This window comes from Callorhinus ursinus, unplaced genomic scaffold (assembly GCF_003265705.2).
Source record: "Callorhinus ursinus isolate GAN/ISIS: 27379988/994484 unplaced genomic scaffold, GSC_fseal_2.0 scaffold9, whole genome shotgun sequence".
NCBI classification, from domain to species: domain Eukaryota; kingdom Metazoa; phylum Chordata; class Mammalia; order Carnivora; family Otariidae; genus Callorhinus; species Callorhinus ursinus.
This window is the reverse complement of record NW_027397071.1, coordinates 26,930,547-26,943,820: the sequence shown is the minus strand read 5'-3', so window position 1 is coordinate 26,943,820 and position 13,274 is coordinate 26,930,547. Positions and strand designations below refer to the sequence as shown.

At 37.1% G+C, this 13,274-nt stretch overlaps 1 protein-coding gene across 1 annotated transcript in view; it reads left to right on the top strand.

The window, feature by feature from the left end:
- LRRC8B (leucine rich repeat containing 8 VRAC subunit B) overlaps positions 1 to 13,274 on the top strand; it is a 444,213-nt gene that overhangs the window by 164,519 nt on the left and 266,420 nt on the right. The window lies entirely within an intron of this gene.

Here is a 13,274-nt window from a genome sequence, read left to right as displayed (position 1 = left end):
AATCGGCTGCTTTTTCTGATGACCAATAATGTCTTTATGTCAGGAAACCAAAAAGATTTCCAGGAACAACCGAATGTTTTTGTAAAATTTGCAAACTGAATTTCTTGCCCATCCCCCAGATCCCTTTCCAGATAAACTAGTTATTTATTGCATGCAGATGAATTTGGAAAAGTTGGTTAGAATAATTTAATTTGTGGTACAGTTGCAGTCTATTTTAAAAAATACTTATAAAGCTAGGTCACTGAAGGGATTAAAGTTTATTTTTGTTATTTATATGTATATTATAGTTTTGTGTGCTTTATAAATTTATCTTTAACGAATGTGAGTTATTTTTATCACAGAAGTACACACATATAATAATAAAAGTTTCCATTTTGAAAAATTATGTCATTTCTTACAAATAATATTAAATAATTTTGATGATCATGTACTGCAATTCAATTGGTCATGTATTTATTAGAGAAGTATTTAATAAGCCCTGACTGACTACATCCCAAACTGTCACACATTAGGGCTCAACTGGGCACATTGAAGTTATTCATATTAAGTTAGGTCAGACAGGAAAAGCTGCCTGGAATGAGGGATTGCAGTGGCCTCCATGGTTTAGACAGAACTTGGGCATTTGATAGAGTTGCAGAGACAAAAGAAAAGATACTTTATCCTGGTGAGCAAATAAAGAGGCAAAACTTCATAACAATAGCAGTTAGGAACTGGAACAAATTATTATTTTATCCATGTGATAATTTAAATTGTGCAGTTTCTGCATCCTTTTTTTAACTTTATGATAAATCTTAGAGATTGTCTCATGATAGTTAAAATAGTGTTTCCTTTTTAATTTTAAGGACTGTAGAGTGTCCCGTTATACATCTGTCCCATGGTTTACATTACCAGTACCTGGATGGACTTGAGAGTTGTTTCAGTCTTTTGTCATTACCACAGTGCGGCACCACATATCCCAGCACGTCTGTCATTTTCCGCTCGGGCAAAGTTATCTGTAAGATAGTCTTAAAAATGAACTTGCTGGGTCAGAGGTTTTTGTGCATTTAAAGTTTTGATATATAATTGTGACAGTTTGCACAGTCACTAGCAAATATGAGAAATGGCCTGTTTCCCCAGACCCTTGCCAGCCTGATATCCCAACATTCATGTCATCTCTTGCTGCTTTTATTTATTTTTTGTTTATTTTTTTAAATTTGAATTCAATTAATTAACATATAGTGTAGCATTAGTTTCAGAGGTAGAGGTCAGTGATTCATCAGTTGCATATAACACCCAGTGGTCTTTACATCATATGCCCTCCTTAATGCCCATCACCCAGTTACCCCAACCACCTCCCCTCCATCTTGCTGCTTTTAGAAGTAAAACAGATAACTTATAGTTTTAATTTGCACATCTTCTTATCAGAAGATAAGCTTTATTTTCTTCTACTGTTTTAGCCCAGTGTTTCATGGAGTTGTTCTTTTTCTCACTGTTATATGAGGGGCTCCTTATTGTGTGAAGAAATCTCCTTGTCTGATATAAATTGCAGTTTTTTCCATCTTGTCATTTATCTTTTTGTTTTGCTTATATATTTTTAATAAATAATTTCATTATTTTTATGTAGGTGAAAAACTAATAGTTTTTTATTTTATGTCTTTTTTTCATGTAACTTTTAAAAAGGGCCTCTTTGGGGCACCTGGATGGCTCAGCCAGTTAAGCGGCTGACTCTTGGTTTTGGCTCAGGTCATGGTCTCAGAGTCCTGGAATCGAGCCCCCTGTCAGGCTCAGTGCTCAGTGTGGAGTTGGCTTGAGGATTCTCTCTCTCCCTCTCCCTCTCCCCCCCTCCCCCAGCCCCTCACACTCTCTCTTTCTAAAATAAGTAAGTAAATCTCAAAAAAGAAAAGAAAGAAAAAGGGCCTCTTTATTACAGTACTATTTTTTAATTTTTTTATGTTTACTTATTTATTTAATCTGAGAGAGAGAGAGCACATGAGTCGGGGGGGAGGGGCAGAGGGAGGGGAAGAAAGAGACTCTTAAGCAAGCTCCAAGCCCAGAACGGAGCCCGACATGGGCTTGATCTCACGAAATCAAGAGCCAGGCACTTAACTGACTGAGCCAGCCAGGTGCCCCTACAGTATTATTTTTATAAAGTTCAGATATATTATATAGGTTTTTAGTTGAATTTTTCATGTTTCAATTTGATCCATCTGAAATTTATTTTGTAAAATGCATAAGGGAACTCAAACTTTTTTGCATATGGCTACCTATAGTCCAGATACCATTTACTGAAAAATCCATATCCTTTCATTAATGCAAAACACCAAATTCATCATATATTGGATTTCAGTATGAATTTGAGTCTATTTTTAAGCTTTCAAGACTATCTTATTGATGTTTAAATATTCAGGGGTCAGTACCAGTGTTGGGATGTTTTAACATGTGATTATTTACCGTTCTCCCCCCAGAATTGCGCTGGATGTCCTTACTTTTAGTTTTTACGTATCTGCCTTAAAATAAGTTTTTCTACTTCCCAAAAAACCTTTTTGCCATATTTATCTCAATCCTATTAAATGTACAAATTGATTATAAGGATTGACATTTTAATTTCTAACCCTCTTTTACAAATTTTTGTCTTTCTCATTAACATTTGAACAATTCTTAATATAATGTTATATACGTCTTGATTTTATTCCAAAGTATTTTATTTGTTTTGGTGATATTGCAAACTTGGTCTATCTTCCATTATATCTTCTGACTTGTTTCCCATTTATTTCAGTGAATTATTTCAAAAAACATGCAATTTGTTTTCTGTATTACAGGTTCTGATATTCTTTGGAAAATACTTTTCATTTTTAAAACTTTTATTGAATGAAAGAAGCTTAACATATATTTCAAAAGTGAGCCACAGAAGCCTCATTTTGTAATTTCCTTAACAGGAATTCTAAAGCCTCTTTGATTTACGGGCTCAGAATTTTCTTCCCTATACCAAATAGCCGTGTCCTCCCGTAGTGATTGTCAGCTGCATCAGGAACTGTGAAACCCTGGGCTTTCATTGCTTTTAGTTGTCTCAGTCTCTTTTCTCTTAGTGATTTATCTTTATTTACTCTTCAGATTTCTTTTTAAATCCTTCAGTAAGCAGTTCTTCTTGGACTTATCAAAGAAAAAAAGAATTCACTTCTGAAAATCCCCAACTACCAAGGGTATGGGTTTTGTATTTACCGACTTCAACAGCTAAGCATGTCTATTTCTCTACCACGTCCGAGTGTTCTTTCACGAGTGTGTCCAGTATTGCCATACGTTTGGACCTAGATGCTGAGAACATCCATGGTGTGATCCTTCTGAAGTTTCCCTCAGCACCCTCTCATTGGAGGTGGGGAGAGCTTGACCCTAGGCCAGGCCTGAGAACTAGCCTTATAATGTGTTCCAGTTCAAATGATGCCATTTGAGAGGTAATGTAGATTTGGTGCTAATTAATTCTCAATTCCAAATGAGGTACATCTGAAAAGTAATGGAATGCTGACCCTATGTGGAAAACTGATTATCAAGCTCCCATGTTGAGCCAAAAAAGAAATTTTTTTCTGTGCTATAATAGAATGAGTCAGGCACAGATCTAAAAACTAATGCAGCAAATATTAGAGCTTTTGGCATCCCAAATTCCTTATTAGGTGAAATCTGATACTTTCAATATTGGATGGATCTATTTCAGATCTCTTTGATGATTGTTATCAAGAATGATATGCAATGGTTTCTTAGGATTATAGGTTAAGAAGACTAAGGCCCTGTTCAACTGGGGCAAAATGAGACCATCCTATAATCACCCCTACTCATGCTCCCTTTTTCCAAGCTGTGCTTTCACTATGTTTCAATGAGTCAGGGTCATTCTAGGAAATCCCATTTTGAGGACCAACTGGGCTCAGTAATCTCCTCCAAGGCCACTCCTTAGGTTCAGAGATCCACTAGAAGGACACAGAGAACTCAGAAAGTTTTCTGCTCAAAGTTACAGTTTATCACAGTGAAAGGCTATAAATGGAAACCAGCAAAAGCAAAAGGTGCATAAACTGGAGTCCAAGAGAGAAACAACACAGATTTCTAATTGTCTTCTCACAGCAGAGTTGTACAGACAGTATTTAATTCTCCCAGAAATGATGTGTGACAACACGTATGGGGTATTGCCCACCAGGAAAGCTCACCCAAGCCCTGGTGTTTAGTATTTTTATTGTTGTGGGGGACAGTCATAGGTAGGCATGGAGAGCTCATGCAGCTGATCCCAGTTACTCAGACTGAGGCCCCTTCAGAAATTAAACTGATTCAGTGTAGCCTAAGACCCTCACCATACATCACATTATCAGCATAAACAATCTGATAGTTTATGTGATAGTCCAAAACATATACAAAACATTTTAATGAGGCAAGGTATTCCAAGGGCTTATATATTTTCTTCCAGGAGCCAGTCAAGGGCTAGACCTTTCTTTGGAATGTGAACATACCCCAGACCTACTGAGTTAACCTTTATTAGGCAGGCTATAAGAATGAAGATGATGTCATGAGAAAGGTAAAATGAAGTATTTGATCTTCTTATTGGACGAATATGTCAATGTTTTATTATTGGCCTTTTAAAGTATAAATATTATTCTTTCTCTGAAATATATAAGTATCCAGGTGTTACTAAAATACGCTATGTGTTTTTTAAAATTATGTCATTTTATTTCATTGTGATGTTGTAGTTAATAACTTCCAATCTGATTATCTCCTTTTCTTGACAGGAGTATTTGATAAGGAAGTTAAGTAGTGAGTGAACTTCGAGAAGTTATAGCACTGGTTGTCATCTGGACATTTTTTTCATGGCACAGATTGGTCCAAAATCCTTTGGTCCAATGTTGGGTAGACTGAGATTATTAGTAAAAATTTTTAAACTCATTTAGAAGTAATGGAAGCCAAAAATATACTCTTGCTGATTTCAGTTTATTTAAAGTAATGTAAAATAGGGAGAAATGATTCATCTCACCTAATACTATAAAAACAAAACACCAAGAATGATCTCATGTGCAGTCTTTCTCATGAGTCAGTTTCATGCTTTATAGAAGTCAGTGAAGTGTTAATCCTCAAAAATCCAGAGATTTGGACTAAAATTTTTATGAATGTTCCTGTTGTAACTGAAGCTTTTCTGTAGATTATTTAAATAGATTACTTCACTGAGACCTTATGCTTCAGATTCCTACTTCCAAACCCATCATCTTCATGCACTTTAACTGGTAGTTCTCGTTGATCCTGGGATTACAGTTTATATGTCTTTTCCTCCAGGATGCTTATTCTAGCCTGGACCCTTGTTGAACAGGAGTATGGGGAGAAGTGAAGAGATTTTTTGAATTACAGTTTTATGAACCTCATAAAAAGGCTGTGGCTCTTGCATCTGACTTATTTCTTCTGAAGATGCTTGCATCACAACTAATTCAAGTGATCTCAGCAGCAGTTCTAAGGAGAACTAAGAGGAACGTTAACTTTACATTTTTTGTCAATCTCACCCACATTGAAGTAAAACAGTCTGAGAACCCTGCCTTCGGAACAGCATAGAAAGAGTGTTGGTCGATGGTGATATCGCTTCTGTATTCACAATTTTTGCCCATGAGACCCAGTAAATTGTTTCTATTTTTCTTAATATTTTTATATGCCTGGTGGCACCTGCTCTTTATCCTGAATCTTAGTCATGGGCTTGGTAATATTTAGATCTGCCAACCTACAGGACAGTCAGCAACACCAAGACACAGTGCCCTAATCAGAATTTTCATGAAAGTTAGCTAATGCCACATACTGATAACAGTGGGCCAAGATATAAGTATTACAGTTATTTTTTTTCTGTTAATGAAGTTAAGAAGTATTCATTAAATGTCTACTATGTTTCATATCTGTTCTTATTGCTGGAAATCTAGGAGATAGAAAGGCAGATAAGCATTCTTACTCTACAGATTTATATCTTAATATAAGAAGACAGTAAATAAGTAAAGAGATAGATGAACAAAATATTTAATATTGTGTTCAGGAATGAAACAAACAAAAAAGGTGAGATAAAAAGAGGAGGGGCAAGATGAGACAGGATGGCCAGGGAAGACCTCTTTGAGAACTACATTTGTGCAGAGCCTTGAGAAGGAGCATGTGGGTGAAGAAGCAGGAAGCATGGCAGCTATAGGAGTGGAGTTGATAAGTCCTTTTATTGTGTACATGATAACATTCAAAAGAAAAACTCAGGCTTTATTTGATTTATGAGTCTGAATTTCAGAAGAGTATTAATGCAGGAAATATCAATGTGAGAGGTATCAGAATAAAGGTAGCATAAGTCAGGATTAGATGAGATCACTTCAAAGAAGGATATAAATAGAGGAGAATAAAGATCCCAGAGCCAAGTCCCAGAAGAGTTCATAGTTCAGATGCCTGGGAGAAAAGTTGGAACCTGGTAAAGAGACTGAAGAGAAGATGAGAAGAAACCCTGAAGAATGTGGTGCCACAGAGGCCAAGTAAGGAAAGAGCAGGGGTAAGGAGCAGGCGTAAGTCACCTATGAGATATGATGCCAGGCAGGGGACCAAGATGGATACTAGGAAACATCCATTTAATTAGACAAAATGGAGGTCATTGGCAAATATACCAAGAGCAGTTTAGTGGAGTGTTAGGGTTTAAAGCCAGAGAGCAGTCAACTAAAATAAGAGGTGGAAAGAAAAAAGTGAAAAGAGGAAACAGAGACAATATACTTTTGCCTTGAAGAGGAGTGAAAAGAAAAAAAGGGGGGGTAGTAGTCATTCTTTCTGGGGACAGAAGGAATTAAGGTTGCAATTTTGCTGGTGAGAATTGGAATTAAAAGGTTTGTTTAATAAGAAATTTAGAGTCTCTTACCTCAGGACTTCACCCACCAAGGTTCTTTCCAAGCAGTTCATCAAGCAGGATTATCTAGTATGACACAGTCCTGACATAACAACAACCACCACAGCCTGAGAAATCTTGTAAAGAATCTTTTAGGCTTTCTGGTTCACAACAGATGCTCAGTATTCTTTTACACCAGACACAGGAGGGTCCAGATAGTGGATTTAGTTATGGTAGCATGCACAACCAGAACAGCCTCTCAGGAGAAATAAAATCACAGATCCATTTTATGCCTCAGGGTTATCCAAAGCACATGTACACCAGCTGGGGTCTGGTGGGACTTCTGTACTTTTCTATGGCACAAAATGTAGGCTAGTTGGTAAACAGCAGAGCACTTTCTCCATCTTTCTCCAATTCTCTGATGATGTCAGTGATGAAATGCGGGGTATTATAGATCTCCATTGATTGTCTTCCATTATAAAAATAAAATTGAAACAATGCTTATTATGTATTGAGTATCTACTGTGTGCTAAGTTCTACAGTGTGCTCCTTCCATACCTGACCTCACTGGTATTTACAAGAACTTTGCAAGTTAGGGCATATTATACCCACTTTGCAAATGTAAATGAAGTTCAGAAAGGCTGAGTGCCTTCCCCAAAAGTACAGTGAGTAAGTGGTAGACCCAGAATTTGAAAACTGGATGATCTGTTTTACTGTGCCTTGCTTTGCAGCCACTTCACTGGCAGAATAATCTTTAAAACATCGATTATCCCATGTACTCCTTGATCAGTAAGCTACAGGGACTTTCTGTTGATTCTCCTATACCAACAGCATGCTCTCTAATCGATAGTGTGACCATAAGGGCTCCATTTATTTCTGCAGAGTCTCTCATCCCACAAATTCAGCAGCTCCTTGCATGGCTAGTCCCTCATCAGGAGCCCCAGTTCACCTCGTATTTTCTAAAAGTATTGTTTTCATGTCTTGATATTCCACTTTAAACTTGCCAAGTATATTCACTCTTGTCTTCCTAAATTCTATTCTGGGCCTAATGATTTTCATTAATTTATAAATCATATATATGAAGAAAAGTAACTGAATTATATTCTTACTGTAGATAATTTTCAAAAAGTAGGTATGCTCTTTTACCATAACCAAAGTCAAGCAATAGATTATTACCAAAAATCCCAAATGGCCTTGTCACAGCACCTCTCAAATTTCAATTCCTTCCGTTCTCCCACAGGGAACAGGTAGGCAGCTTTTGACAATGATCTCTGCCTTCTAGTATTCAGACCCTTATGGAATCCCCTCCTAAGTGTGGGCTTAACTTCGTTATCTTTAACTCCAACCTGACAGAATACGGCAAAAGTGATGGAGTGTCACTTCCACGATTAGGTTACAAAGGACTGATTTCCGTATCGTTAGCACTCTCGTCTTCTTATCTTGCTCACTTTTTCTTTTTTTTTTTTTTTTTGTCTTGCTCACTTTGATGAAGCAAGTTGCTGTCGTGGACAGGCCCAGATGGCAGGGGTTCAGATTAGTCTCCAGGCCAGTGTGGAACTGTGGCCTTCAGTCCAACAGCCCATGATGAAATTAATTTTATTGGCAACCGCATGACTAAGCTTGGAAAGGTGATCCTTCCTCAGTTGAGCCTTGAGATGACTATAATCCCAGGCAGCACCTTGATTGCAGCTTGTGAGAGACCTTGTAGCAGAGGACCAGACTAAACCATGCCTAGATTCCTGGCCTCTAGAAACTCTGAAATGATAGATGTTGTTTTGGGAAGTTTGTGTGTAGTAGTAGATAATTACTACAGAAACTTAAATCTGACTTCTAGCACCGTAGATTACTATTGCCTGTTTGTATCTTTACATAAAGTGAATTATACAGGATGATTTGTTTTATGTTGGCTTCTTCAACATTATGATTTATAATTTGCTCAAGTTGTTGGTTTCAGTAATAATTTATTCATATGTGTTGCAGTTTAGTATGCTATTTGATGAATGCACCTCAATTGTATTATCTGTTCTGCTGATGAGAACTTGAGGTGTCATTTATGGCACTCAGCACATACATAAGCATTTCAGGGCATATATCTAAGACTGAAATTAGTGGACCCTCTGGTGTTCATTTGTTCATTTTATGGTAGATAATATCCAATAATTTTTCAATATAAATGTCCCAATTTATACTCTCACCAGCAATGTATAAACTTCCAGTGCTCCATAGTCTCACCATCATGTAGAAATGCCAGACTTTAAAATTTTAGTCATTTTGGTGAGTTTATAGTTCTAATTGCAGGTTTAATTTGCTTTTCTTCAACAATTAGTGATAAATAGGAGGTTGTTTCACATTTATTATTTATTTGGTTATCCTTTTATCTTGCATATTTTTCTAATGGGTTGTATGTCTTTTTTTTGACTTGATGATTGCTTTATGTTTTGGTGTTTTTTTTGAGATTATTTATTGGAGAGAGAGTACAAGCAGGGGGAAGGGCAGAAGGAGAGGGAAAGAGAGAATCTCAAGCAGACTCTAAGCTGGGCTTGATCTCATGACCCTGAGATCATGACCTGAGCCGAAGAGTCAGACACTTAACTGACTGAGCCACCCAGGGGCCCCTGTGACTGCTTTATATATTCTGAGGTTGAGTTTATGTGTGTTTGTATATGTGTTCATATATACATATATAATAATGCATATATATAGACACGTGTACATATACATACATATATAGACACGTGTACATCTAATAGAAGTCTTTGGTTTGCCTTTTCATTCTTTCATGGTGTCTTTGGATGAACAGAAGATCTTAATTTTAAGTAGTTAAAATTTTCAATTTTTAAAATTTTATTTATTTTAGAGAGAGAGAGAGTACATGAGCGGGAAGAGGGGCAGAGAGAGAGGGAGAAGGGAAGCAGACTCCTCACTGAGCACGGAGCCCAATGTGGAGCTTGATCTCAAGACCTTGAAATCATGACCTAAGCTAAAACCAAGAGTCCACAGTTAACAGACTGAGCCACTCAGATGCCCCTCAACATTTTATTTGTGGGTAGTGCTTTTGTGTCATATTTCCAAACCTGGAGGACATGAAAATAATATCTTTACTATTTTCTAAACTTTATTGTTTTGTCATTCACATTTAGATCTACAAACCATGTAAAAATTACTTTTGTGAAAGGTGGGATGTAGGATTCAAGTTGAAGGTTTTTTAATGGATATATCATTGACCTAGCACCATGCATTGGAAAGACTATAGTATTCCCAAAAGTTCCCATGAATCACCTCCCCATCCCCATGTCAGTCTGTCTCTGAGCTCTCTAGCTTGTTGCTAAGCTGTGCTTAGCACATTCCTTTATGTGCTAAGGAATAGCACATATCCTTTCCTTTATGCCTGCCCCCATACCATACTACCTTAGGTATTCTAACTTTACAATAAGTTTTGATATACGATAGGGCAACTTCTCTCATTTTGTTCTTCTTCAAAATTGCCTTGCCCATACATGGCTTCTTTGCATTTCCATATAGATACTAGAATAAGCTTGCCTTTTAAACAAGTGGATCCTTTGGGATTTTGTTTGGAATTACATTGATTCTATAGATAAATTTGGAGATAAATGAAATTTTAAAAATAATGAGCCTTCCATGATCTTTATATGTTCCACCATTGATTAGACCTTTTTTAAATCTCTCAGTAGGGGTGCCTGGGTGGCTCAGTCGGTTGAGTGTCTGCCTTTGGTTCAGGTCGTAGTCTCAGGATCCTGGGATCAAGCCCCACATCAGGCGCCCTGCTCGGAGGGCCATCTGCTTCTCCCTCTCTCTCTCCCCGCCTATGCTCTCCCTCTCAAATAAATAAATAAAACCTTTTAAAAAAGAAAGAAAATCTCTCAGTAATATTCTAGTTTTCCATGTATAGTTCTTGTATATGTTTGTTAGATTTATTCCCAGATGTGTTTTAAATAATCTTCTTTGAGCATAAATATATATACAAAAAAGTGCACACCTCATAAATCTATGTATGCCTATGAATTTTTCAAACTAAGCACATCCACATTGCCAGCACCCAAATACAAATATCAAATCATGACAGGACTCCCAAAGTCTTCCTCACCCTGCCATTCTGCTCTGTCACCTCCCATCTCTCCCAATCAAAGATAACAACTACCCTGCTTTAGCACTATAAAAAATTGAATCATAAACTATGTAATTTTTAGTATCTAGTATATTTTTTCAATATGCTTGTGAGATTAGTCCATATTTTTATATGTAGCTGTAGATCATTTTTTTCATTGCCATATAGTATTCCCTTCTATGAATTGCCATAATTATTGACACAAGTGTTGATGGACATTTGAGCATTGTCTAGTTTTTTTTTTTAAGATTTTATTTATTTATTTGACAGAGAGACACAGCAGGAGAGGAAACACAAGCAGGGGGAGCGAGGGGGAGAGGGGAAGAAGCAGGCTTCCTGTGGAGCAGGGAACCTGTTGTGGGCTCGATCCCATGACCCTGGGATCATGACCTGAGCCGAAGGCAGACGCTTAATGACCGAGCCACTCAGACGCTGAGCATTGTCTAGTTTTTTGACTATTATGAAAACAATTTTTATTTTTTATATTTTTTCATTCATTTATGTACACATTCTTCTTGTGTATATACATAGAAAAGATGTGCACATGCATAGAAAAAGATTTCTGTAAAGACAGTCAGCATTAGCAGATACTACCAAACATTTTCATGTTGTACTAATTTCTATTTGCACTAGCATCACAGTACAGAGCATTCCATGTACTCTACAGCCTCATGGATCATTGGTATTGTTGGCTTATCTTTCATTTGGCAGATGTGCATTGGTAACACATTGTGATTTTAATGCCTCATATAATTGAGCATCTTTTCATATGTTTATTGGCTATCTGCTATCCTTTTGTTATTTTATTACGAAAATGATGTCATTTAGTATATACACCTGTTTTTAATATTTCTTTTTTCACACAATTTTTTTTTGAGATCTTGTGAGTTAGTAAGTGTATTCTTGAGTAGATGCTTAAATAGATACATATATAACTTTTGGATTTGATTGAAATCCATTTGAAAGACATTTAGGTTGCTTTCATTTTTTCAACATTTCTAAGACCATCCCTAGTTTTGGGCAGCACATAATCTGTAGCTTATCCTCCAGCACCAAGGGCCAATCTCATGCATGTAAGCCAGTCTCCAGGTCATTCTGTCTTCACATATGAGACATAGTAAAGAATTCAGAGCAGTCCAAGAATATGTGGCATGGACTTCCATTCCCTTCCCTAGGAATTCACTTTCAGAGCTCTTTTTTGTTTGCTCGTTCATGGTGAACTTCCTCAATCTGCTGAGATCATTTATTGGAATAAAAACCCATTTATGTAATTCAAACATACTGTCCCAAATTATACAGACTCCCAAAGGGAAAAGCACATCAAAGAGTGATTCCCTTTATTTTCGTGTGATGTTTGGGTATTTTCAAGGGCTAGCGGAGACCACGCTGGGTCTTTGTCTGATTCCTGGGAGCATAATTTTTGCAATCTTGGGGAAGCTGACCTCTCACCTTTTAGGTAGTAATTCAATCAGAGAGAGAGCCCCACTGCCAAATCCAAGACTATCCATAAAACTTACCTGAGTTGTAATAGATTTTATTAAAGATGAGGGAGGACCTTTTTTTCCTGATTGCTTTGCTTTGTCACAGATTGAAGGGAACCATGAACATTTCACTCCATTGAAACCCAGCCCCTTTCTACCTTGCTGGCTCTGCTTTCCTCTGCCTATTCTATTCTTTCCTTTACTCTCTACCTTGCTTTTAGGAACAATTAAAATTTCTCTAACAAAGCAATGTAGCCCCATCTTTTATTGTGTAGGTATCACATCCTTGTATTTGCCCCCTCTCCTCCTGTAGGCATGTCAATGAATCTTTACAATGCACATTTGCCTCTCTATCAAGAGGATCGGATATTTAATAAATCTTTATCTTTTTATGTTATCCTTGTATCTATTCTAAGAAAGAAGGAGGCTGTGTGTGGAAGACTCTGAATTTAAATATTGCCCAGATACCTTTGCTGGAAACTCTGTAGCAAGACGTATCACAGAAAGAGAGAGCCATGCAGCTTGGATTGAACTACACCACTCGGGTTTTGGCGAAGTTGCCAGCCAGGCAGCAGTTGTAAAGTTCATGAACTCTCCAGTTTTTCTGGTGAGTGAAATGCAGGTAGCCACTAGTGGAAGAATGTGGTGTCTAAAGAGAGACTGCAAAAGCACGTTAGGGACAGTGGTTTAACTGAACACTTTTAAACCATTTTGCTACGGAATTACATGATCAAAAATAGTCTCTTGTTTTGCTCATACAGAAAGGTACCTGATTTCCTGGAAACAAGTCCATTATGAAAGTAGCTCTTCGTTACTGTCAGTTGAAATCTGAACTCTG